The following is a 24,189-nucleotide window of genomic DNA, read 5'->3' as shown; positions in this document are numbered from 1 at the left end:
GAATTCAGCTGATAATCAGTCAATGCAACTAATGAGTCTGCAAACACATTGAGCTGCTGGAGCTGGCACCAAGAAACCACCATTCTAAACTAACCATCTCTTATTAACCTTTTGGTGTTTCCTTTGTGACGCTAATTAGAGACCCATAAAAGTATCTGCTTTGGATCTGTGGTTTAAAATACAATTTTCAAAGAGATATAATCCACTTTAAGGATTCTATTAGTATAGTATTTCTCCTTATGAAGGAAAATGACTGACTTGTCATTAAAGTAAAGTTTGTGTGATTAATCCATAATGTTCCAGTAATTTAAATGCCAGAAAAAGTTGCCTCAGTAGTTGGTACAATTTATTATGCTCTCAAGATTCCAGTGGTACTGAAGTGGGTGGCAGATGTTTCTATCAGCATTGTATGTTGACAGTCTGAAGGTATCTATTCCCAGCCTGTAGCCTTGCCTGCCAGACTGCCTTTTGCTTTCGACTTAATTCCTCTTGATTGCCTGAAGGGGTTAGGGGTGTGTTTTGCTTCCTTTCTGCAAGATGATGAGCCAAGAAATGAGAATTGTACTGTTGGATGAAGGAAAGTCTACTATATTGTATTAAGAGCTGTTTAGCTCAAAACGATAGCTTATCAAATGGGCCCACTCAACATTCAAACTATTATATTTGCATGGTAAAGATGAAAGGGGAAGGATTTCTTGCTGCCATAGTGCCCCATCCCATTCCATCTTTGATAGTTTTCACACCCAGAAGTGCGTGCATCACTGAGCAAAGAGCATTGTGACATAAGTGTTCAAAGTATGTTGGACCCATGTCTTCATCCTGTGCTTTTGTTTATCCATCTACAGCACCTTTAAGTGCCTCATTTCTCTTTGACTTGTCTTAAATAAAAATGACCTAAAATAAATGACTTATATGATCCTTGGGGACAGAATCTCTGGATGAGGAATTGGCTGTCTATTAAATAAGTGAGATTTGCAATGTTAGACATTGTCTTATTTGATTCAGAAAAGGGTACTTCTTCCAGAAGCTTAATATTAATTATCTAGGATCTTTTAGAGATTAAGATACCAATACCAGAAATATAGGCACAGAACCTAATATTCCACTTGTAGCATTACTTAGAGCACCTTTGGTATCTTAATTTTCACTGTCATCAATATAGAAAGTTTAAAGTGCTGAAACATCCCCAAAATCATTGTAGTAGGGAGTTCATGTTATAATGTTATAATACATCATTTATCCGTTACAGCAACCCTGAGAGGGAGACAAGCATAGAATTCCAGAAAGTTAACAGAGGAATGACAGCCATTTAAGCTGAGACTCAAAGTCAGAATCTTAACTGATTGACAAAGAAAGAAGAAATTAAAATGAGGAGTTATGAGATAAATAAGATACAAATATCTGGTGTTGAAACTGAGGTTGACAGGGACATGTGGGTCATAATCCAGACTTCCCTTAATATGTACTAGCTAATCTTTATATGTACTGAGAATTCTAATTGTCATTAGAATCTTCCAGGTAGTTGATATACCATCAATTCAGGCTCTAAATAATATGAGTAGGTCATATTGAGTCAGTACCACTGCTTCTACTCTATTCTATTCTCAAGATTGACATCACTAGTCTGCCTGTAAATCCAAAGGCAAGCATAGCATCATGGTGGCAAAGAGTAGAGATTTTGGAATAAGACAAATCCAAGTTCTACTCATATCTTTGCCATAACTATCGACCTTAGTCAAATTATTTTTTCTTGAATCTTCAATATTCTTATCTGCAAAATGGGAATAAAAAAGAAGTTACTTATCAGGGTGGTTGTGAGATGATCCAGGTAGGGCACTTAGTATACTTTCTGGCACATAGTAAGTGCTCAAGAAATAGAAAGTGCTGTTATTACAGAGATTCAGTTAGTGAAATATCCTCTTTGCATGATTTCAGGGCACTGCTATCCAAAACCGTTTATCTCTTTGCTGCTGCCTATGATCCCTTTAACAGAGGGTTAGGCATTTCGTTTTACAATAACAGTTCAAACTTCAAGCAGCCCTTGGGAAAAGGGAATGCATTTGTTCAAATTTACACTGAGTTGTTGACTGCTATTAGATTGTTTCTAAATTTGGAATTTGGCATACATGGAGGGATTGTTTCTAGAATATTGAACATTAAGAATCTTAAAGGGGGGAAGCACAGAAAAGGGGTGGTAAGGGTGACAACCTTCTGAGTTTGCCCAGAGCTATCAATGTCCAAAGAAACATTGGGTGATTGTTATTTGATTTACTCACTGTCAAATGTCTGGATGCTGAAAAGCTGCCTTCGCTATCAAATCATTTTTCTGAATTAGCCCAGATTCTGATTTGAGGAATTATGGAATGTCAACCAAGATTTTTATGAAACTTGGAAGAGAGGTTTGTGTTAATCTACATTACAAAATGCACATACTCTTGAGCACCTGTGGTGAGGCAGGCAAAGCTATAGTTCTTTTCTGGTGGCATGGACTCTGCTTTGCTCTTCCTATGTAAAAATGTGCATACCCCAACCCCCAGGGTCCCAATCCTTCTTCCGTTCTCTCCCTTTCTTGCTTCACTGCTCTTAAATGGCTAATGGGTAGCAGATAACATTTGGATTCTATTTTTTTGGGGGGGGGTCCTATCTCATGCCCAGACTTTCATTAAGAAATAAATGAGGAGATACATTTTTCATTTCTAGCTTTCCTTTAAAAAAGTCACCCTGCAAAGGATCCTTTCTATTCTTTTTTTCTGCAAATGGACTGAAAAATGCACAGCTCCTACCTGAAAGGTCATATCTCCTTGTCATATGAATGAGCTCACAGCAGGTCCATGGGGACAGTGTCATCTGAGTAATGATGGGAATTTATGTGTCTTTGGATTTCTGCCTTTTTTTGTAGTGGAAAAAATGAATTTGTTAATGATAAAAAAACTCAACAAAAGTCCCTTATAAAGTCCTTTCTATATAAATGCCAGGAGAGAGCCACTCAAATATATAGTTGATAAATGAATTTTTTTTTTACTCCTGCCTTGCTTAGAGCTGGTAAATGAATTTTTTTTTTACTCCTGCCTTGCTTAGAGCTGGTTGTCTTATATTAGTGTAAGTCACATGGCTCATCTTCACTGGTTATAGTATGTTGAATTTAGCTGGCATGCTGTGGTTTTATGGCATAAAATGTTTTGGCTTGTAAACGACCTTATGACATGTTTGTGTTGGCCAATAAATGGAGACAGAGAAAGGGGAAGGGAGAAAGAAGGTGGGAGGAAAGAAGGGAGGGGGCAGGAGGAGAAGGAGAGGGAGAAGGGAGGATAAATACACAGAGAACTGTGTGGAATTAGGGATAGTAAAAAAGAACCTATAACATAGGGACAAGTACTGTGTTTTTGAAAAAGATTCTGAAAAATTTTCATAGCTTGAACATAACATTCCGGGATCAATGTAACTGGAAGTGCGTAATTTTTGTCTTCCTAAAAATCCAAATCTATGTGCTCTATGCAAAACACTAAAAAGATAATTGTAGTCCTAAAATAATGCCATGTTGCCCAGGGGAAACTGAGAATTATAGTTTTCACTCTATTATTTATTCGTCACAGAGCCCCAGATAAGTCACTAACCTCTCAAAATCTCAATTCATATATTTACAGATGGGCTGATGAGCAGTGTTGCAATAATGTTGCTAGGATTAATAACCAAAGTGGTATTTATATTTGTATACCTTTTGTTAGTACAATATAATTGTGAATCAGATAGCTAGCTAGTTTGTTTGTTTGTTTGTTTGTTTGTTTTCTGTGTCATTCTCCTTGCTGGCCTGTTGACCTGAGCACTTACACTTTCAGCACAATCTAGTTTAGCAGAAAGAGAGCACTGACCTGAGAGTCAGGGGCTTTCAGTTCTCATGATATTCCACAAATTAATAGCTGTGTGATTATATACAAGTTACTTGTCCTGTGTAGTCTTTGGGTTTCTCATCTGCAGAATGGAGGATTCTGGTAGTACCTACGTTATAGAGTGGTTGTAAGGATTAAATGAGATCGCACATATAAGGCATAGAAGAGTGCCTATTCTATAGTAGACAGTCACAGAATGATAGTAATAAGGTGAGGCTGATGAAGTCATTCTTCTTCCTGGTTTATTTTCCTTCTTCATTGTCCATATCTCTTTCTCACTTTAAAATCTTGGGCAAAATTGAAGTCTTCTAAGAAAGAAGTCTTTCTTGACTAAGTTTGCCTTGATTTCTCTTTTACTTGGCACCTCTTCAACACCTATATACACAGTTTATATCACATTAATTTGCTTTTTGCCTATTTTTAATGTAAAATGAGGGGGTTGATAATTGTTAAGAGCCTTCAACTTCTAAGCTCTTTTTTTCCCTGCATTTTGGGTTCTGGGCACAATTTTTTCAGATTCCTGAGCACACAGCCATTTGCCAGTGGATCTGTAATGAGTGCCATACTCAAGTTAACAGATGGTATGGTGTGCTTGCTTTGAGGGGTAATTGCTCTTTCATCTTAATTTCCTCCCTTTGGCATTCCTTTCTTGGAAGCTGCTCAATGGCAATGTCATGAAGCATGGGGTGAAAATCAAAGTGAAGTCTACTTCAGAAAAAAAAAAATACAGTTAAAAACTAAGGACCAGTGAAGTACTACCAAGGGAGAGGCTTTTCACCCTAGTATTAGGGGCCAAATAAGTCAAAGGGTACAATGGACTTAGATTATCTGTTCATTCCTCTTTTCCTAAACAAGGTGGCTAGTCCTAGTTGTTAATTGTCTCTATTTTCCATAAACAAAATTTAAGATGACTCCTGCTCCTAACATGTGACATCTGTCTATTCTTAAAGTCTAACACTCTAAGCCAAATCTCACATTCTTTTCTCTACGGGGTCAGTTGTAAACTGCTACCTTTACTACAGACTTTCCTTCCATCTTTTCTTCCCCCTCCCTCTCTCTCCACACACTTTTTTCTTTGATGTTTTTGATTAAGCTCTTTCTCCAACCCTCCCCCTTTTAAGTTGAGCCTAGTTTATCCTCTTTCCTTCTAGGGACAACTTCTCTTTCATCATTTTTACAAAAAATGGAGATATTTTCAATGACATTAAGAATTTTTTTGGTTGTAGTAACTCAGCATTCCCTTATGGAAGATTTTTATGGCTTCTTTTCATTTGGTACTGTTTTCTTCTTTATCACTTTTTTCCCTCTTCCCACACAGCTAATAGCACACTACTATGAGTGGAGAAGACCTTCAGTGAACAAATCTCCATCAGTTCATTGCTGTGAACAGTACCAAACAACAGATGCCATCCGCCAATGTTTGAGCCTCAGGGCAGTTCTCATCCACCCCATTTTAAAAATGCCAGAGGTGAAATGATTTACTCTTAAGACAGGGCAAGGATTAAAGAGAGTTTGTGTTTCCTGGCTTTGTTATGTTACTCCAGGGCATTGTTCTATTTTTCCATTTGAAATCTCAAAGCATACTGGACTAGCAGGAAGTTCTGAAAGGACTACCTCCTCCAGTTTAGAAAGGATGTTGCTTAGGGAAACTGCAGCAGAATATAACAGTGAAGCCAGAAAGATCAGGAAGTCAGAAGTATTGGTATGAGATAGAAGGAAATAACTGGTGTGCCTAACTAGCCCAGGAGGCATGTTTGATAATACCCAGGAGTGTCTACAGTGATGGCATCTGTATAGATACTGGCCTTTTACTTTGTTTCTTACATTTTACTCTTTGAGTTGGCCTGCTGTGTTATCTGTGTCACTGGCAATTCTGTTGACCACAACACTTCAAATGAATCACAGCTTGAGTTTTCTTGAAGTTTCATTCCCTCTAACCTTGCTGGATTCTTGCTTATGTTAGGGTTTAAAACTTTTTCTTTCAAAAAATACCTGATGAAATTCAAGTCTTTAGCTTCTGTTCCCCTCATCATTTCCTCTAATCTAGGCTGTTATGGGTTGAATGTTTTTATTATGATAAATGCTAAAAGTTTTGTCAGATGGCCCAGTCATTCTAGATTGCCTTGTTCTTTGTGGTACTATATGAGCATTTTGACGATGGTCAGTTCTCAAAGATGATCTAAAAAATATCTTCCATGTTGTTAAAGCACCTGTAATACCTCTTTACTTTCCAGTAGGTATTGAAAAAAATTCTTATATTTTCCCTTCTCATTGGGGTTTTTGTTGTAGAGAGGGAGAAAACCCTGATTCAGGCATCTGGATTCAAGTCCTGGATCTGTTACTAACTCCATTTGTGATCTCAAGCAATTTACTTTCTGTCTTTGGGCCCCAGGTTTCTCATCTGTAAATGAAGAATTTGGATTGGGGTGATTTTTATATAGGGCCTAATCATTGCTGATAGTTTAGGACTCTTTATTTTTCATTTAGTATGAAAAGATTATTGGGGAAGTGGAAGGGATTTTGGCTGGATTTCCCTCTGTATTTCTAAAGACCAAGGCAGGATGGGAAATCTTAGTCATGAGGTTGTAAAAATCATTCCATCATAGTGAGAGAAATTAGCACGAAACATTGGTGATGCTAGCTTGTGTTAAACGTTCTGAATTTCTTTTTCTTCTTTGACTTTTGTTTGCATGTGTTTAGCTTAACTCTGCTTTTAAGTGTGTATATTTTCGTGGAAATGGTCCTCCTTTCTTTTTACACTTGCTTCCTGTTCTCATCTTCCCACTCCCTTACTGAATCATTCATTTCTGAATAGTTTGCAATTTTCAACTTAATTAGGTCTTTCCCCTAAGTGAAGAACACAGCTGTTTCTTCTCTAATGCTTTGGCAGCTGCCTCTGCCTTTCCCAAAATGGAATTAGCTCTTTCCTTTGATTTCTTAGTTGGTCATTAGTTCGGGAATACTAGCCCATCTCCTGGTGCTAGAACTCCCAAATCTCATGGCCAGAGTTGCTCCCGTTGCCTTTGGTGCCTTTCAATCTTTTGGGGGTTTAATTCTTATGAAAAGAGATCTAGCAGTCCTTCAGAGTTCTATTTGCCTCATTATCTCCGGTGATTCCATTGTTCAGCCTTTTGAGGTGCTGAATGAGAAGAACCTAGCCTGATGTCCCCAATGTGGTTTTGATAGAGAAAGAGAGGATAAGAAGATCGTAAATGTACTTTGTCCCTGAATTAAATAACCCCTGTTTGTCCACTTCACAGATTTTACACTACAATTCCTAAGAAGCCCTCTTGCCATTGGTCTTTTCATTTTACTTTTATGTACCTGTGTTTCAGAAAGTGATTGCTATTTTTCCCTAGATGCTTTGACTTTATCTGCCCCTCTGGCCTTTAATTTTATGATTACTCACTTCCATGGTTAATTGTCGGGATTTGCATGTATTGTACCTTGCCGTTACATCTAAGATATCAAGTCAAGTCAGCTTCTGCACTCCACTTCTCACATTATGCTCCCTGTTAATCAACCAAAAGCCTTCTGTATTGTCAGTTTAGCAGTGTTGTTCCAAATGTATTTGGTGAAGCCTGGCTTTGCTTCCCCACCCCAAGTGTCTCATTCAATTTAATTCTTCACACTTAGCATATTAGGTATCTTGTTAACACTTCCTTTCTGAGGTCTAGATTTTAAATTTGAGTGCATTCTGCATCTGTGTTTATTTTTCTTAAGTGGTGAGATCTGTTGCAGTAGAGAGTCAGAATTAGCTCTGTACCTAGGAGGAAAGAAAGCACAGAGAGAAAGAGCATTGCTCACATTCTCAGAAGGAGTATTCAAGGGTGAGCCCTTGGCAAAACTGTGTCAACAGTGTGACCATATCTATCTGCCTGCATCTTCCCCTCCATTTGGGAGCACAGGCATCCAGTGCTCCCCTTGGGTTTTCTTAGTTTCTGTCACCATTAGCCTTTCTACTCAGGGCCCTCCATTCTCAGGCTTTCTTTGCTTGTTTTCTGCTTCCCACATATAAACTTATCTATTCCATGTTCCATTTCCCCAGTGTCCTAATTATTTCAAGGGGCCTGTTAAACTCATTAGTCTCCCTTTGCAAATAGCATTTAATATCTTTTTTTTAATTGAAGTATAGTTGACATTCACTATTATATTAGTTTCAGGTGTACAACATAGTGAATTGACAATTCTATACATTATGCTCACAATGGTAAGTGTAGTTACCACCTATCCCACACGATGTTATTATAATATTATTGACTATATTTCTGTGCTGTACTATTCATCTTCATCATTTATGTTATAACTGAAAATTTGTGCCTCTTAATCCTCTTCACTTACTTAATGTGATGATAATACAAAGAAAAAAATCAATGGTGGCATTTGGGTCGCTAAGGCAGCCCTGATGAGGGTGATGTCTTTAACATGGGGTCTCTCCCAGCATCCCTTCCTTGATATCCCACCATAGTTGGCTACATGGTCTAAGAATAAGGCCAGCTTGGACTCCATCTATCCCAAAGAATCGGAGCTTCCTGATGGATAACAGTACTTAACATGTAGTGAGTTCTTCCTTTGTGCCAGGAACTCTTTAGCTTGGTTTACATTGCATTTCCACTTTAAATCATCCCAACAACCCCAGGAGGTCAGTGCTATTATTCCTATCTTACAGACGGAAAACAAACAAACAAACAAACAAACCAACCAAGGCACAGAGAATAAATAACTTCAATACAATAGGGCTATTAAGTGGTAGAACTGGGACTTGGACCAGGCAATCCTGCTCCAGATCCCAGAATCTTAGATCCTATGCTACACTGTCTCTGGAAGAGAGACGGTGCTTTTTCCAAATGAGCACTTCACTGAGAAGAGCTGGGTCCAGATGTGCTACAAGGTGGAAGTAAGCTCCTTTGACAAGGAGCAGATTGTGTCTTGCGTTGCTCCAGTAGAGGTGCCTTATGTATAAGTCATTTTTTCTTGAGAGAAGCTTGCCTTCAGATACAGTGCTGCAGCAGAAAGGTTTGCCTTTGCTTTTCGGCACCCTGTAAATTAGCAATGTTAAAAATTCCTTCGCCAGTCCCTATGGCATTGGGTCCTCAGCAGGAGTGGTTGCTAAATGCTCAAGACCAAGCTTATACTCTATTTCCCCCTACTCTTGAAGCTGATGGAGCTGTGGGGAGGTCTCTCCTTGGTGTTGGTGAGTAGGAACGTGGCAAACTCACAGTGGGGGTTCTCTGAAGGGGAGAGAAGACCCACCCTTACTCTCAAGGGCCATAATGGTCAGAAACCCTGCCTCACTGAGGTAGTGCCAATCTTTTCATTATAAGCAGTTTTTCCATGTAGTGGTGCAATGAATTGTTTTCTGAGGGGGATGGTTATGTTCCCTGTTATTACTGCTTTTCCTCTGGACTTAGCTTTTATTGGCAGCTGCTTACTAGCAGACAGAAATCTTCACCCTGTGGGCTGCTGCAATCATGGCAATGAACACTCTGCTCAGGAAGGAAGCTTTCTCTTTCTTTCCCAGTAGCTTTTACCCCAACACTGAGAATTTAGTACATTCACTTATTCATTTATAAACAGGATTAGATCTAGACTGAAGCAGGGAACAGTGTTACCCAGTCTGTGCTTTGCATGAGTTTTAGGGTCTGCACAGTTCCAGCTGTGTAAACACGATTGAAGAACTTAGGTATTGTCTAATGGGAGAGGCCCATCATGGCTGGGCTGGAGCCAGACATTCTTCCACCCACTCCAGTCCACACCCTGTGAGGTTGGCTTGCTCAGCTCCTAGAGTCAGAAGTGAAAATGGGGCAGCTGGTGTTAATTATACTGTCTCATCACTTCTTATCAGTAAGAGATGAGAACTAGGTAAGGTTTAGGAAAATCTAAAGCCATATCCTCCAAGATGCTCCAGTTGTGGTGCTAGGAAACAAAGGGAAGGCATTGGACAAAATAAGAAAGCCCAAAATATTAAATATGACAATAAAAAATCAAGTATCTATTAAAATTAGAGCTGCATTTATATTTAGTTTGATTCTTTCTGTGATCACTGGAAGAAAGAGCAGAGGAATACCTGTTTAAGAAACCAATTTGTTCTGATATCTGGACTCAGTTTTGTCATTGAGATTTGTTTACATAATGACTAGCTCAGTAATGCTAAAGACATTTAATATATACACACTATTATTGTGGAAGGAAATGTGGTTTCTCCATCACAAATACAAATATTCTGGATGATCCAGTTCATAAAGTCTGGGATCTGTCTAATCATTATTCTGTCCCTCCAAAGTGGCATATGGGCATGCATATTCCTGAGCGCCAAGGTATGGATGAAGTGGCAGGTTTCCATTCCTTGGATTCTCCAGGTTATTCTTGGGGAAGGTGAGTGATAATTAAAACTAAGGCAGCTGGCTTTCCACTGGGTGTGAATGCGAGGACATGGTTCTGATCAAGGAAGAAAATAAAATATTACCTTTTAAATGCCCTGGGATGCTATTGCATTTAGGGATAACCCAAATGGTTATATTCACTGCTAATATAACTGACTATTGAAAAACTGTTTTCCTGAGCAACTCATTTTAAACCAGTGTCTCTGAGACACAATGTTCTTTTGCAGAGTAGAAAGCCTCTGGTTTGAGAAGAAAACCCATTGTGGCAGAGCACTGAGTTTGGATCATGTGGCAAGTGTTCAAGAATAGGATGAGGAGGCAATTCAATAAATTACCTTTCAATGCAATATTGGGATGTCAGGGAAATAAGAGACTTGCTAGAGAGTTCTCGGCTGTGATGTATACACATACATTCCTTTGTCCACTAGTTGTGGGAATCTGAAGAAGCATAAACAGGCCTCTATACTAGCAGCAGGGCATATGGAAACCCCTACATCTTCCATCATATCTAACCAGGGAGGGGGCAGGCCTGTCACTACTGTCCATGTGGTATGCCTGGAACTCGAGAGTAGGATGCCTATTAGTGCTATGCTGAATGCTGTAATTGTAACATGTGCAGAGCATCCTATAACACTCAGATCCTGGATGCTTGTCTGAATCATTAGGCATGAGCACTATGGGTGCCATAATAGCACTGGAATTCCTGCAACTGAAAAGGAAACACATTTGGCTTGTACTTCATCTACAATCACTTACATTTTAGCTATTGATAGTTGATTGGAATCTGTAGACTGCTGGGCTTGTGCCACAGGACTTCTAAGCATATTTGATGGATGGAACAGACAGGGAGGCTATAGATTTTGGCAAGCTGTAGTTCCCATTGGTCAGGATGATTGTACCTGACACTAGAGATACCAATTCACCAAGATGAAGCTTACTTCTCTAGGCTTTGGCTGATGGCCCAATGATATTAACGTGAAGAACAGGAGAGGACCAGTGTTACATTAGACTATGAATTTCCAATGAGCAAATCATTGAGTAGTTTACTGAATACCCTGTTGACTTTTTGGGAAGACATAAAATCCGTGGCAACTTCTTTAGAATTTGAGGCAATTGTAAGTTTTTAATTCTTATTTTATAATAAATGTTAACCATTTACCCTCCTAATAGGGAAATGTGGTCTCTTTATTATAGGGTGTGCAGACTGTGTTTGTAGTTGTACAGTTAATATTCCTCTCCAAGTTTTTCTTGTGAGGGGTGCTGGCAAAAATACCTTGGTGAGGACATTCCAGACACAGCTGTTTCTAATATTTGGAGGGGCCCCCCACAGAATCATGAGGCATATTCTGAAGGTTCCTTGGTGGGAAGGAGGAAATGTCCCAGAGAACAGATTTTTCCCTTATTGGTGGATTTTCTGTCAGACTTGGCCGCTTCTAGTGTTTCTGATTGCCTCCCTGTAGCTTCCCTGGAGGTGTGAGTTTCTAGGCAGAAAGATTTGATGTGACGAGGAAAGGCCACAAAGCTGAAGGAAGAGAGTCTGAACAGAATGGTAAGACAAGAGGCTATTTTGGGTATGGCAGAAACAAGTTAAATACTGTGGAATGGAGAAAAGGGAAATGAGATGAGAAAAGAGGAATACAAATTAATTCATGAGAGCACTTATTATTTATAGGTGGGAATAAAAGGTCCATTGAACTCCAGGGGAACCTTCCTTTATGTGACGCCCATGAATATGTTGAAATTTTGTAAAAGCAATTCCATCTTAAATGCACTGGGGGAGCTGACAGCCTGCAGTTCATGGATTACATTTACACTATCTAGTACCTAATCAATTTACTCTTCCTCCACCCTGGACAATCTTCAGGGTGTGGTCAGGAGAAAGTAAATAGAACAGATGGAAGATTTCCTCTCAGGAGAGTTCAAGGGCTTCCTTAAACAAAGGCAAGATGTGAGTGTCCCCTTTTACACTTCAAACAAGCTTTCTGAGAACTACCTTGGAAATTCTCTGGCTTCCTCACAATTCCTAAGTAATTTCTGAAACATTTAGATACTCTGATTAGTTTTGCTTTTTAAAATAAAAGTTGGTTTATGTGTGCTAAAAAAAGATCTCTGGACAATGTGTCTATTTGGGTGGTGCAGAAGAAAGGGGAACACTTGTATCAATCTTTATTCCCTCTGTAAACACAGATGACCAGAAGGGAAGGCTGTTATTAATGATAATGCAGACCAGAAAAAAGGCTATTATTTTCAGTCTGTTGAACAATACAAAAATGCTTCTCAAGCACTGTGTTCAGATGTTTCTTTTTATTAGCCGTCACACAAGGAATTACACTCATTTCAAACAGTTCATTTTCCCACTCTTGTCTCCGTAAAATCATTACTCATGAGTGGTTTCTTTGTTGAAATACCGCTGACCTTCCATATTGGAATGGGTGTTAAACATATAAACTTTTCAGTTTGCATGAACTCTGGAAGAAGGGGGACAAAGATTCCCCGGGAGAATAAAATCATTCGTCAGTATCCTTGTTTGTTACTGTCCTATATAAGCATCTTATCCAGGAAGCTATGTCAGCATTGCAATTCTGTGGGGGGGGGGGGGTGTGTGTGTGTGTGTGTGTGTGTGTGTGTGTGTGTGTGTGATTAATAACAGGAGAGAGCTCTTTGAATGCCAGCAGGAGGTTTAAAAATATAATTCTGCATCTGCCCCGCTCTTTTCTCCTTTCCAGTCTTTTTCTACCCCCTGCCTCCAATCCAAGACCATTAGGATAGATAAAGGAGTTGTGCCATGTCTTAATATATGAGCAGATGATGATCCTTAGCTCTTCGGCTAGGCGCCGTTTGCATTTTGCCAAAGCTGATTATTTTATCTGCAGTTTTAATAACAAGCCAGATTATTTTCTGTTCACTAACCGATAGAAGCAAATAAAAAAAGATTGCAAAGTGGAATTAAGGGGATAAGAAAGCTCTAGGGCCAAAGAAGGCTTTTTCTTTAATTAATAATTTCAGTTTACTCTTCGAATATTTCTATGATAGAATCCAACATCTTGTATTAAACAAGTCAGAACCCTCCCTCTCTGTAACTGCCAGATTGGAATCTCAGAGAATAGAAATCATGCAGGCTTGGATGAGGCTTCAAATTCTCTACTCTCAGTGCTGTCTTGTTTTCTGAATGTAGAACTAGACTCCTCAGGGCTTCTCTAGCCACAACATGGCATTCCTTCATTAGGTACATGTTTTGCAGACTCAGTCATGAAAGATTGGCATTTTAACCAACAAGGGGCAAATGCAATAAAATGGAGTGCAGGAGATGTAATGTTTTGGAAAAACAGATTATTCCAAGTCTATAAAGATACATGGTCTGTACTAAATGGACAGAGCATTTAAATTTTACCAGACTAGTTTTAATAATCTTTTGATTTGTTCCATGGATTTTTTTTGCAGCTTTGTTGAGATGTAATCAACATATAATGCTCCATTGTTTTAACCTGTGAATGAAAATGAGTATTCAGGATGATGAGTACTGGTGGTGGTGTGTGCACATGCATGTGTATGCACGTGTGTGTGTGTCTGTGATCTATTTTTGTGCCTATAATCTAGGCTCACTATATGTCAGTACTTACACAGATTTTACTAGACCTGTGTCAGAGTGTCTTAACTCCGGTCATCTCAACCAAAAAGCCTTCTGCTACTCTTAGAATTCAGAGTTCGAGCCAACTCAGAAGCAGCCTTCACAGCTGTGGCCCAAAGAGATTCCAGGAGTTCTTTGATGCTTCAGAAGGAGCAGATATTTTTTCTTTCAAAGAGGAGTTGGACAAGCTAAGGGCCCGTCGGGTCAAACATTAACTGCCGTGTGCTAAAGGTGTAAAGGACTTTCTCTTCCTGATAAGAGTAGCAGGACAAGCATAGGATGCCTTCAAATGATCAAGCTTCCTCAAAGAATAGATAAATTGGTCTCACTTCTGAATTTGTCTAATTGCTTTTGAGGTAACACCCTGAAAAACAGAACTTGCTTTCTCCTACTAGTATGATTAAGTGAACACCTGGAAAAAGAATAATTATGAGTATTTCTAAGGAAAAGAGCAAAAGAATGAAACTGAGCATTGTCCATGAAAGATGGATAATGACAAGTAAACATAGAAGGTGGTGTTTGATCCCTTCAATTTTGGTATTCATTATTCATAGTTATTATTCATAAATTCCAGCACAAATGTTAGGCCTGCACCCTAGTGACACATTTGCATTTTATTTTAAGTCGATTTCTACCTGGTTTTGCAAACAAGAATTTAATGGTTTTGCTTGTCTCTCACTCTCCCTCTGTTGCAAGAGCTTGTCTTTTTCATATACTGACTTCTATCCCTTTCACACTCTTTATCTCCATCATCTGTCTCATTCCCTTATCCAAGATTCATTCATTCCTTTCCTCTCTCCCTCCCTCCCTTCCTCCCTCCCTCTAATGTTCTAGGGGAAAATATTTCTAACACGTAAAAGTGATATTTGAATAGATTCCCCCTAGGCAATCAATTTACTTTTAATTTGTCTGGAACTAAGCTTTTCTTTGTTGCAATGAGGAAGGATTGAAACTGCTGTAAAATTTATTAGCTTCCAGGAAGATATTTGAAATGAATTTTTTTAATGATTGTGCTGTTTGCTATACCCAGAAGCAGTGTCATAGCAATTACAGTATTCCAGATGGTTGCTGAAGTTACACTGAAACATCAAGATAATGCTAGACTTTTCTATGAGGCTTTTCTTGGTAACGAATAGTCCAACATAGATAGTTAATAGATATTAATCTTTCTGACACTCCTGCGTGCCTCCCGTGACTATTTCTAGTGACTCCTACCTAGCTGATGTCATGACATACACTATCCTTTTGAATCATTGCAAGGGACAGTGATTGGTTTATTGAGCACTTTATTTTTCGAATGTGAAAGAAGTGATTGGAGAATTACTAATGTTGCTTCTTAGCTTCCCCACCCAGTAACAAGAATATTTTGGCAGTCAAAAATCTTCAAAGAACTTAGAAATTACTGTTGCAACATCTTTTGACTTATGTACAGTATTGCCTGTTTTATAAAACTGAATGTCCTGGGGCTTGACTGAAGGAAGTGTCAGTTCCTGTAAGAGGAACACCAGCCTTTTTCCCCCTCCAACATTAAATTTTCATTAAAAAAGAGGGAAGATTTTTTTCTCCTGACTAGCATACCCTGTCCCTCTTGTTTTCTATACCAGTCTTATTTGTGCCATCCTCACTCTGTATTCTATCTAATACCCTGAAGCTCATGACCAACATAAAAGGGGCTTTTTTTTTCTCAAGCTAATGATGTGTTAGCAATTTCCTTATTTTCCAGGAAAGAGTAAAACCAAGTTGGTGGTGACTTTAATTCAGCACCACTTGTAGGAATCATCTGAAGGCTTTGTCTTGCCAGCAGCGTAACTACCTGTACAATGTGTGAAATGGTCTGTTTTTAATCTACACAAAATCAAACAACTGGTTTGAACTCTTCACAGAAGTGACTAGGTATTGTGGGTGTCTACCAGATATAGGCTGAGGGATTAATTCTGTGGACATTTTAGAATGAAACCTTAAAAAATGGTTCCACTTTGCTCGGAGTTTCAGTATTTAAGTGTTCCTCCTTTGGGGGACTAGTTCAATGGCCTTCTTTGACAGCTCATATTTGAGCCTTGTAAAGATGCCTTTTCATATAGTTTCTAAAGCACCCAGATGAAGTCCAGCACTTTGTCGGATAATTTTCTTTACCATAGAAGCCAAAATACGAAGCTTCCAGTTTAGTCAATTTCTGCTTATCTCAGTCACACCTCTTATTTCTTAGTCTCAATTTTCCAGGCAGCCTTCTGCTTCATTTCCTTGCTCCCCATGCATCAGCACAAATGATTTATACTTATATAGGTCTTGAAATCTCTTCTTTATGGGTTGAATTGAATTGAGTCCTAGAACAAAAATGAAAACTCCAGGAACTATTGTGATTGCCCAAATTGCAACTTAGATTATATGACTGTCCATGCCACACTATCATCTATCATAAATTCAATTCTCAAGCACTTCTACTTCAGTATGTTTTAACTTTGTCTCTTTGACCAGCTCAGCACTGAAGATTCCATTGAAGATAATCCAATTGCTTCGAATTCTGAAAAGGGCACCTTTTAAATCTATTTTCATGTTGCACTGGGAGTAAGTGAATTTCAGATGCATAGACTGTGAATGAGGAGAGAGGCTTATGTGCCATTTGGCGTCACAGAGGCCAAGTGTCAGGTGGCACTTGCTAATTGATGCTGATCTGTCAAATGGTCTAGGACAAGATTGGGATCCATCAGTTTTTTCAGCCCTCCTCTCCGCCCTAAGCTTAAACCCAACTTTACAGATTCCTGCTGTTTAACTAGTTAGCCACCCTGAAAATGCCAAGCTATGCTAACCAGGGCTGCCTTCTTTCTTTGCCTATCTGCTGGTTTTTGGCGACATCTCTTTGTCAGTCTCAGGAATTTTGTTCCTACACCCTATCCCCCACCGTGCCCTTCCTAGGTATCTCTACCTCTAGACATTTGTAGCCTTTCTTCCCCCACCAAAACTCTCCTATCCTGGGTCCTCTTCACCCAAGGTTTTGCTGTATGACCAAAGAAAATCCGATGATCTCAATTTGGTAGTGGATTCTCTTATTTTAACAGGGACCCGCCATGCTTGTACCCAGCTGAATAAAAATTTGTGGGAATTTCTCTCTCTGTTACAAGGGCTGGTTTTTGGATAGCTCTTCTTTGGCATCCATCAAATAATACCACATAGGTGTTTTGCATATCAATCACAGTTCTGGCATCTTACTCCTTCTGCCTGTTGTCTGTCAGACCATGGTGCTGTGGGAAGTGCTGCTAACAAGTTGGATGCTAGGGAACAGGAGAAGAAAAAAGAAGTATTAGGAAGGAACTGAAATGGCAGAAAATTCTGAATGAAAGAGAAGAAGGGAATGAGAAAGAGACAAGTCATTGTTTGCAGTGTAATTTGTGATTTACTTCTTATTACACTAGAGTGGCTGCAGGATAGCTTGGTGTCATTGGTTCATGAATCTCTAGGAATATCTCAGCCTTCACTGATGTGCCCTTGAATATTTTACAGACGGAACTCCAACTTTCCTTGCCAAAACTTTGGGTCCTTTAGGAAGTGAGTGTAAACTCCTTTCAGAATTACAACCTGGGAGGAGTCTGGGAAGTCATTTTGCAAAGTCATAAGCCCTTATTGAATTTTTGCTAGTTGCTCTAAACAACCAAAAGAGCCCAATCCTGAAGATGTCAATTGGATCAAAACCAAGACAGAATGTTTAAAGTCCGGATAGTGTTTCCAGCTATCCTTCCCTCTCTTTCCTCATTCCTTTGTCCCTTCTTTCTTTCCCCTCCTTTTTCTCTTTTTCACTGACCCCATTGCTACTCTGCTTGCCATGTTAAGTTACAGATGTTCTTTCTCTTGATGTTGCAGGCCTAAAAATGCTTTTACAAACTCTTTCCAGGAAAATTATTTCCTTTGGTAATTCCTTGGCGTATTTGGAGCATTACTTTTGCCATCCATATTTTTTTTAAAAGATGCTATTTATTTATTTTACAGAGACAAACAGCCAGCGAGAGAGAACACAAGCAGGGGGAGTGGGAGAGGAAGAAGCAGGCTTCCAGCGGAGGAGCCTGATGTGGGGCTCGATCCCAGAACACCGGGATCACGCCCTGAGCCGAAGGCAGAAGCCCAACGACTGAGCCACCCAGGCGCCCCTGCCATCTATATTTTAATTAGTTTTGCCAGAAAGAGTCAGCATCTGCAGTTGGTCTGAAAGGCTCACTATAGGTCCCATTTTTGGTTTATATTTTATAGGAATTAGAAGCAGTTGTGTTTGATGCCAAGAAACAATGCTTCATATTTGAATAGCACATTCATATCATAAAATAGATGCTTCTGCGTATTGTGTTGTTAACTTATTAGAGTACGAACCCCATTAACTATTGTTAAACTTGAAAACTCCAAAGCACATGACGAATATATTTTCAACTGGACATCAAAGTATGCAATTTTTCTTTAAGACTTGCTTATAGTGTTTGGGAAACCACTGAGAGGCTAAGATGACACTTGACTTTAATGTTTCTGAAGTGCTGCATTTACTTTATTGTTTCTGACACAGCTACCTAGTTTTCTTTGTAGGTTGTCATGGTGTTTCTACTAAATAGAATAGTAATTTCCACTTGTAGGAGTTGTATCAGTAGCACAGTATCTGGTGTGTTGACCAAGGTTTTTTGTTTTATTGCTATCACTCATATACCTTTTTTTTAATCCAATAAAATTAAACTGAGTACCTGCTGTATGCTTCTGTGGGTATGGGAGGGAACAAAATAGATATAATCTTTGTTCATTTAGAGTTTACAAGCTAACATTGAATATAGATAATAGACAACTATAATGAGTGCTATAAAAGGAGGTGGTGGTCTATCTAAGGGATCACGGAAGGATTCCCTGAGAAAGTTAAATTTAAGTTGAGACTTCAGGGATAATGTATCAATTAAAAATATGGGGCACCTGGGTGGCTCAGACATTGTCTGCCTTCGGCTCAGGGTGTGATCCCGGCATTGTGGGATCGAGCCCCACATCAGGCTCCTCTGCTGGGAGCCTGCTTCTTCCTCTCCCACTCCCCCTGCTGTGTTCCCTCTCTCACTGGCTGTCTCTCTGTCAAATTAATAAATAAAATCTTTTAAAAATAGTGTTCAACTACTGCTAATAAAGACCCTCCTCTCCCACTGAAGAAAATGAATCAATGACCTAGCCAGGAGGGAGGCTTATTTTTCCTCTTATGTAAAAGAAGTTCAGGTCTAGTGAGGTGGGTCTACAATATCTTTGATACCCCAGAGCTCGTCTATCTTTTGATTTTGCTATCCATAGGTACATGGCTTCCTTCCTCAGAGTTGCTTCATGGTGGTAATATGGATACTGTACCTCCAGCCATTATGTCTCCATTCCAGACAGGACAAAGCAGGAAGGAATAAGGACAAAAGGGTCTCCCAGCTACATCACCCCCCCTCTTCCTTTTAAGGAGTTTTCTTGACATCCTTCCTGCCTTCATAACATTGGTCCAATCTTAGTTACATGGTCACACCTATCTACAAGGGAGGCCAGGAAATGCAGTTTTTGAGCTGGCATATTGCCAATCCTAACAAAAGAGTGGTTCTTTTCCTAAATATTAAATACAGATATGGATATTTGGGTGCAGTTCATTATGTGTGCTTCAGATGAGTAAGAGGTAGGTAGGTCACGAGGGGATATTTCCTAGCAGTTATGTTTTCTTGATTAGGTGCACATGATAAATTTTAACAACACTTAACCAGTTCATAATTGGTGCTACCTTCCCTTCCATTATATCTTACAAAAATTGGCCCTGCTTTTGTAGATTATTTTGTTCAGGGTGTGATGTAGATTAACCTAAGTGGATGCATATGGGTACAATCCAGGAAGCTTTCCTGATTTATACATCACTTGCTTGTAGGTTATGTTACTGCTGCTACTTAAAAGTAACTAACTACTTGAGCTCTGAGGAACTGGAACTCACTTTAACTTTCCCTTTCTGCCTCATTGACTGCAGATCACTTCTGAGGAGGTAACACATTGTCTTGTTAACTGTTACCTTGAACTTTTTTAGTGTTAGAGTTTTGTCTCTGATCATTGGGATCTTTGAGTTAAATACAACCAAACTCTGAATCACAATAAAGAGCTGCAGCATTATTGAACACATCCATTGTGGCTGGACATCTATACAAACCCAGCAGAGCCTCTCAGCTCTTCTATTCTACCAGGACTTTGAAAGTTTTAGCAAAGCCTGAGATGTGTTTTCATCATTTTCTTTTTTTACTTTGGTTGGGACCATGTGTAGGCTCTTTCTGGTGTGGAAGCACATTGTTTGCCTACACCTGAAGAGACAGTGGTTTTATGAGGAGGAATTGCTGCAAAAACTTTTGCTAATATTTGCAGAAAATAACATATTTTCTTCTTTTTCTATTTGAATTACTTCCTTATCCATCACGTCTTAATCATTGCTGTCTCTTATGCCTTTTATTTAAGATATAATTTTTTAGTTTTTTTTAAAGATTTTATTTATTTATTTGAGAGAGAACAAAAGCGAGAGAGATCACAGAGGGAGACGGAGATGGAAAGGGAGAGGCAGACTCCTGGCTGAGTGGAGATCCCAGTGCAGGTCAATCCCAGGACCCCAGGATCATGACCTGAGCTGAAGGCAGACGCTTAACGACTGAGCCACCCAGGCACCCCTAAGATATAGATATAGATAGATAGATAGATAGATAGATAGATAGATAGATAGATAGATTTTTTTTTTGCCAGAGGTTTTAGGTTTCTCTCACTAAGGTCCCTAAGGACAAATCGTGACCAAACAAATACGTATTACCACCAAATTGAGAAAGCTTTGTTTTTCTCTGTATTTTGAATTTTTGTCTAAACCTGATCTAAGGAGTGGGTTTGAGATTTGTGCGTCCCTCTTCCAAACTTACGCATTTTATTTATTTGTTTTTGCAAATCTTAGGGACAAGTTCAGAATCAGGGAAGACCAATTTACAAATTCATCATTCACCCCTAATTTATGTCTACATTTGAATTAAAGATGCCTGCCTTCATTTATCTGTACCTGGCAATGTGTTTGAATTTCCACAACTATTCGTGGATTTTAGAGGTTTACATTTTGCTTTGCATAGGCTCAGGTCAAGATGTAACAAGGTATAGAGTCATAAATAGGCACATAAAAGGAATCTTCTCAGGGAATTAGTGAATTGTTAGCTGACCTCTGTTTCAGCTGGATCCAGCATCTTGACAGTCAATTTTTTTTGACAGCTAATTTTTATGATACAAAATGGTTCCTCTCTACTCTCATACCTCTGTCCCTAGCCACAATACTACATGATGGCAGGCACATAACCTCTACCAGTCCTATGCAATTCCAGAAGTAGTTTCTTTGCTTTTACACATCTGGTCTGTCTTCATTGCTATTCTTAAGGGGCTTTGTATTGTGACTTTCTCACTTTTAATATGCAATTTCCTTACTAAACTGAAGTTTTGGCTTTTGAAAAAGTAATTTATCTGCAGTACATTTATGAATGTAGTTTACCTTTGGCTGGGAAGACATTCTTCCTGCCTATCTATATTCAGCATGTTTTCTTTCATATTTCATATGGCTATAAACACTAAAGCTAGGTTAGATTTTTGTTTCAAATTTAATTAGCCAACATATAGTACATCATTAGTTTCAGATGTAGTATTGAATAATTTATCAGTTGCATATAACACCCAGTGCTCATCACATTGAATTGACACAAATGTCACGGAGTGTTGTTTGATACTAAAAATGATAAGCAGCAAGTCACTGCCCTTAGTAAGGATACAAGGAAATAAAGATATCAGATCTAAGCCAAGGGTGAAACATTGTGAGTAAATGAGTCTCTCAGATTCAAGTCTTTGCTTACATTGTGGTAAGAGTGGTGAACATATAAATTTGCATAATTAATCCAAAAAATACCTATTTTTTTAATCTCATATAGGGCTGAAGTAGGCTTAGTGAGATTAGTGGGTAGGCTTATGATCACATTCCTGGGAATGCTGAGTGAGTTTCCTTTTTCCTCTTCCTAGAGGGTGATTTATCCATTTAGGCAGTGGGTAAGTTGAAAGCAAGAACTATCTTTGCAAAGTTTCTGAGAAGACTGAGTTCCCTGCTCTGGTCTTCCTAGATTCATAAGATCTTACAGGTGTCTGTCTCTGGGGTCTCTGCTCTCCTTCCGTATGTGGTAGGGATCCAGGTCTTCCCGTGCTATTCATTTGAAGCAGTTTAACATGGGAAAGAGCACTGTACTTGCATTCAGTATAACCCATGGATGGCATTTCCTACTAAATTGTGTTAAAAACAAAAAACCCGCATCTCCAAATTGGAAGGCAGCTACTTGATACTAAAAACTTAAAAGAAATGAGAGCTGTATGTTGAGCTCATTGGGATGATTCTGCTAGATTATAATTCGCCACTGTTCTACTTTAGGCGTGTGAACAAGTGGCTGATAATATCAGTCTGAAGGTTAGCAGGGATTTCCTCTTAATAGCTGGTCATATGTCCATGGTTCCAGGGTTCAAAGACTAAGTCCTTCATGCCTTTATGCTATAAATTAGGAACAAAAAGGACAGGGATCTCATAGCCTTCTGGACATTTTTTCTCTTTTTGCTGACTTCCAAGGGACTCTTATTCAGATTTGTAAAAATAGAAGTTAATTATTAAGCTATTCCCCAACTTGCACCTCCTTAATCTTCACCTCAGAACAAATACACTGTTTCTTTAGAGCTATTACTTGGAAAGTTACGATATGGGCTTCAGAGGAGATGGAGAAGAAAAAAACCCCATCTTTTTGGGAAATTCTGAACATGTGAATTCTGTCCTACTGGAGGGATCTTGGGGCTTCCTAGGAAAACACTGGGTTTGGATGAAATTAATTGTGGATAGATCATCTGTACACTCTTCCACTGATGTTTGAGTCTATACAAAGTAAATGTTTCCCAAGTGCGTTCCAACATGTTTTCCTTACTTTCATACTTTCTGTCTCCCAGAAACATATACATTTTGAATGATCATAGGCTATCAGATGGCAGCATTGAGAGTTTGCAGGGAAGAGGCAGAGAAAAGGCTTTGACAACTCTTTATTTTGTAGAGGTAGTCATGCAGCCCTCATGTGGAAATATGCTGGAGTTTGCAGAAGAATTGCCCTATCCATGTGGAAGGCACTTATCTTATTGGTGATAATGCTCATTTGTTATTTGGCTTCATATCTGCAAAATTTTGAGTGTTTTATTCTCCACCACTGACAGGGAGCATAAAATGGCCATCTTAAAGATAAATTGGCAAATTGTGTCCTAGTACACTGAAAGGGTCTTAACTTTGATTGGCTTTTCAGTAGTTTAAACTAGGTCAAAGGCCATTCCCAGAGTTGTGTTGAAGTCTGGACTCAGCCTGGATTAGGCCTTGACATTTAGCTGCTTCCAATGCCTTTTCTCCAAATAATGAAGTATACATCCAGTTCAACCATTATTTCTTGAGCCTCCCCTTATATGTGCCCCTTTACCAAAATAAACTTTAATAGATGAGGCAGAACATTGCCTCTTTGCTATGCCATTTACTATTTAAAAACAAGAAGCAAACAAAGAAATACAAGTGTTTAAGGAAGGTGTGTTATATAGAGAGTATATCAGGCAAGACCCTGAATTTCAGACTTCTTCCCCCAGGAAAAAGGCAATCACAGAATGTATTTTCAACTTCTTTTGGCATGCTTTATTTCTGTCTTTGCAGTCTCTCCTCATCTCCCCACCTCCTCCAATCCTGCCCCAAGGTTTTCTGTAAATGTTAAACTGCTCATATTTTGATGCACTATATAATGTGATGAAAATTTTGATTAGGTCATCCTTGTACCAGAATGCAATATAAGTAAAAATAGATCTGGAAAACTAGGGCTATAAACCAGACATTGAGATGAACAATTTTCCAGTGGACAAGCAGAAATTAACCCTGGGTCCACGCTTTGATGAAAACCATGTAGAAAGCCTCTCCGAGAGTCAATTACAGCTTTAACTCTAAATGAACCTGATTTGAGAAGAGAAAAAAATGTCTCACCAATAATTATGAGTTCTAACTGTTGAGATCTTCTGTGATAGGGTTAAAGTAATCCATGAAAGGTTTCTTCAAGATATATGACCCTAATAAAACTGCAGATAAGGAAAATAAGGAGGGATGTCTAGTTGAGTGTCATTAAATGATGCTCAGTCTATGAGTGATGTGTGCATAGGGTCAGTTGAAGCTTATGGGTCAGATGGAAGGAAAAGATCTCAGTATATTCCTTCTAGT

General features: G+C 39.0%; 1 protein-coding gene across 3 annotated transcripts in view; it reads left to right on the top strand.

Annotated features, from left to right (window-relative positions):
* Positions 1 to 24,189, top strand: part of PCDH19 (protocadherin 19) — a 138,233-nt gene that overhangs the window by 90,672 nt on the left and 23,372 nt on the right. The gene's annotated exons all lie outside the window — the stretch shown is intronic.

This window comes from Ailuropoda melanoleuca, unplaced genomic scaffold, assembly GCF_002007445.2.
Source record: "Ailuropoda melanoleuca isolate Jingjing unplaced genomic scaffold, ASM200744v2 unplaced-scaffold9814, whole genome shotgun sequence".
Classification (NCBI taxonomy): Eukaryota; Metazoa; Chordata; class Mammalia; order Carnivora; family Ursidae; genus Ailuropoda; species Ailuropoda melanoleuca.
This window is presented reverse-complemented; position numbering and strand designations above follow the sequence as displayed.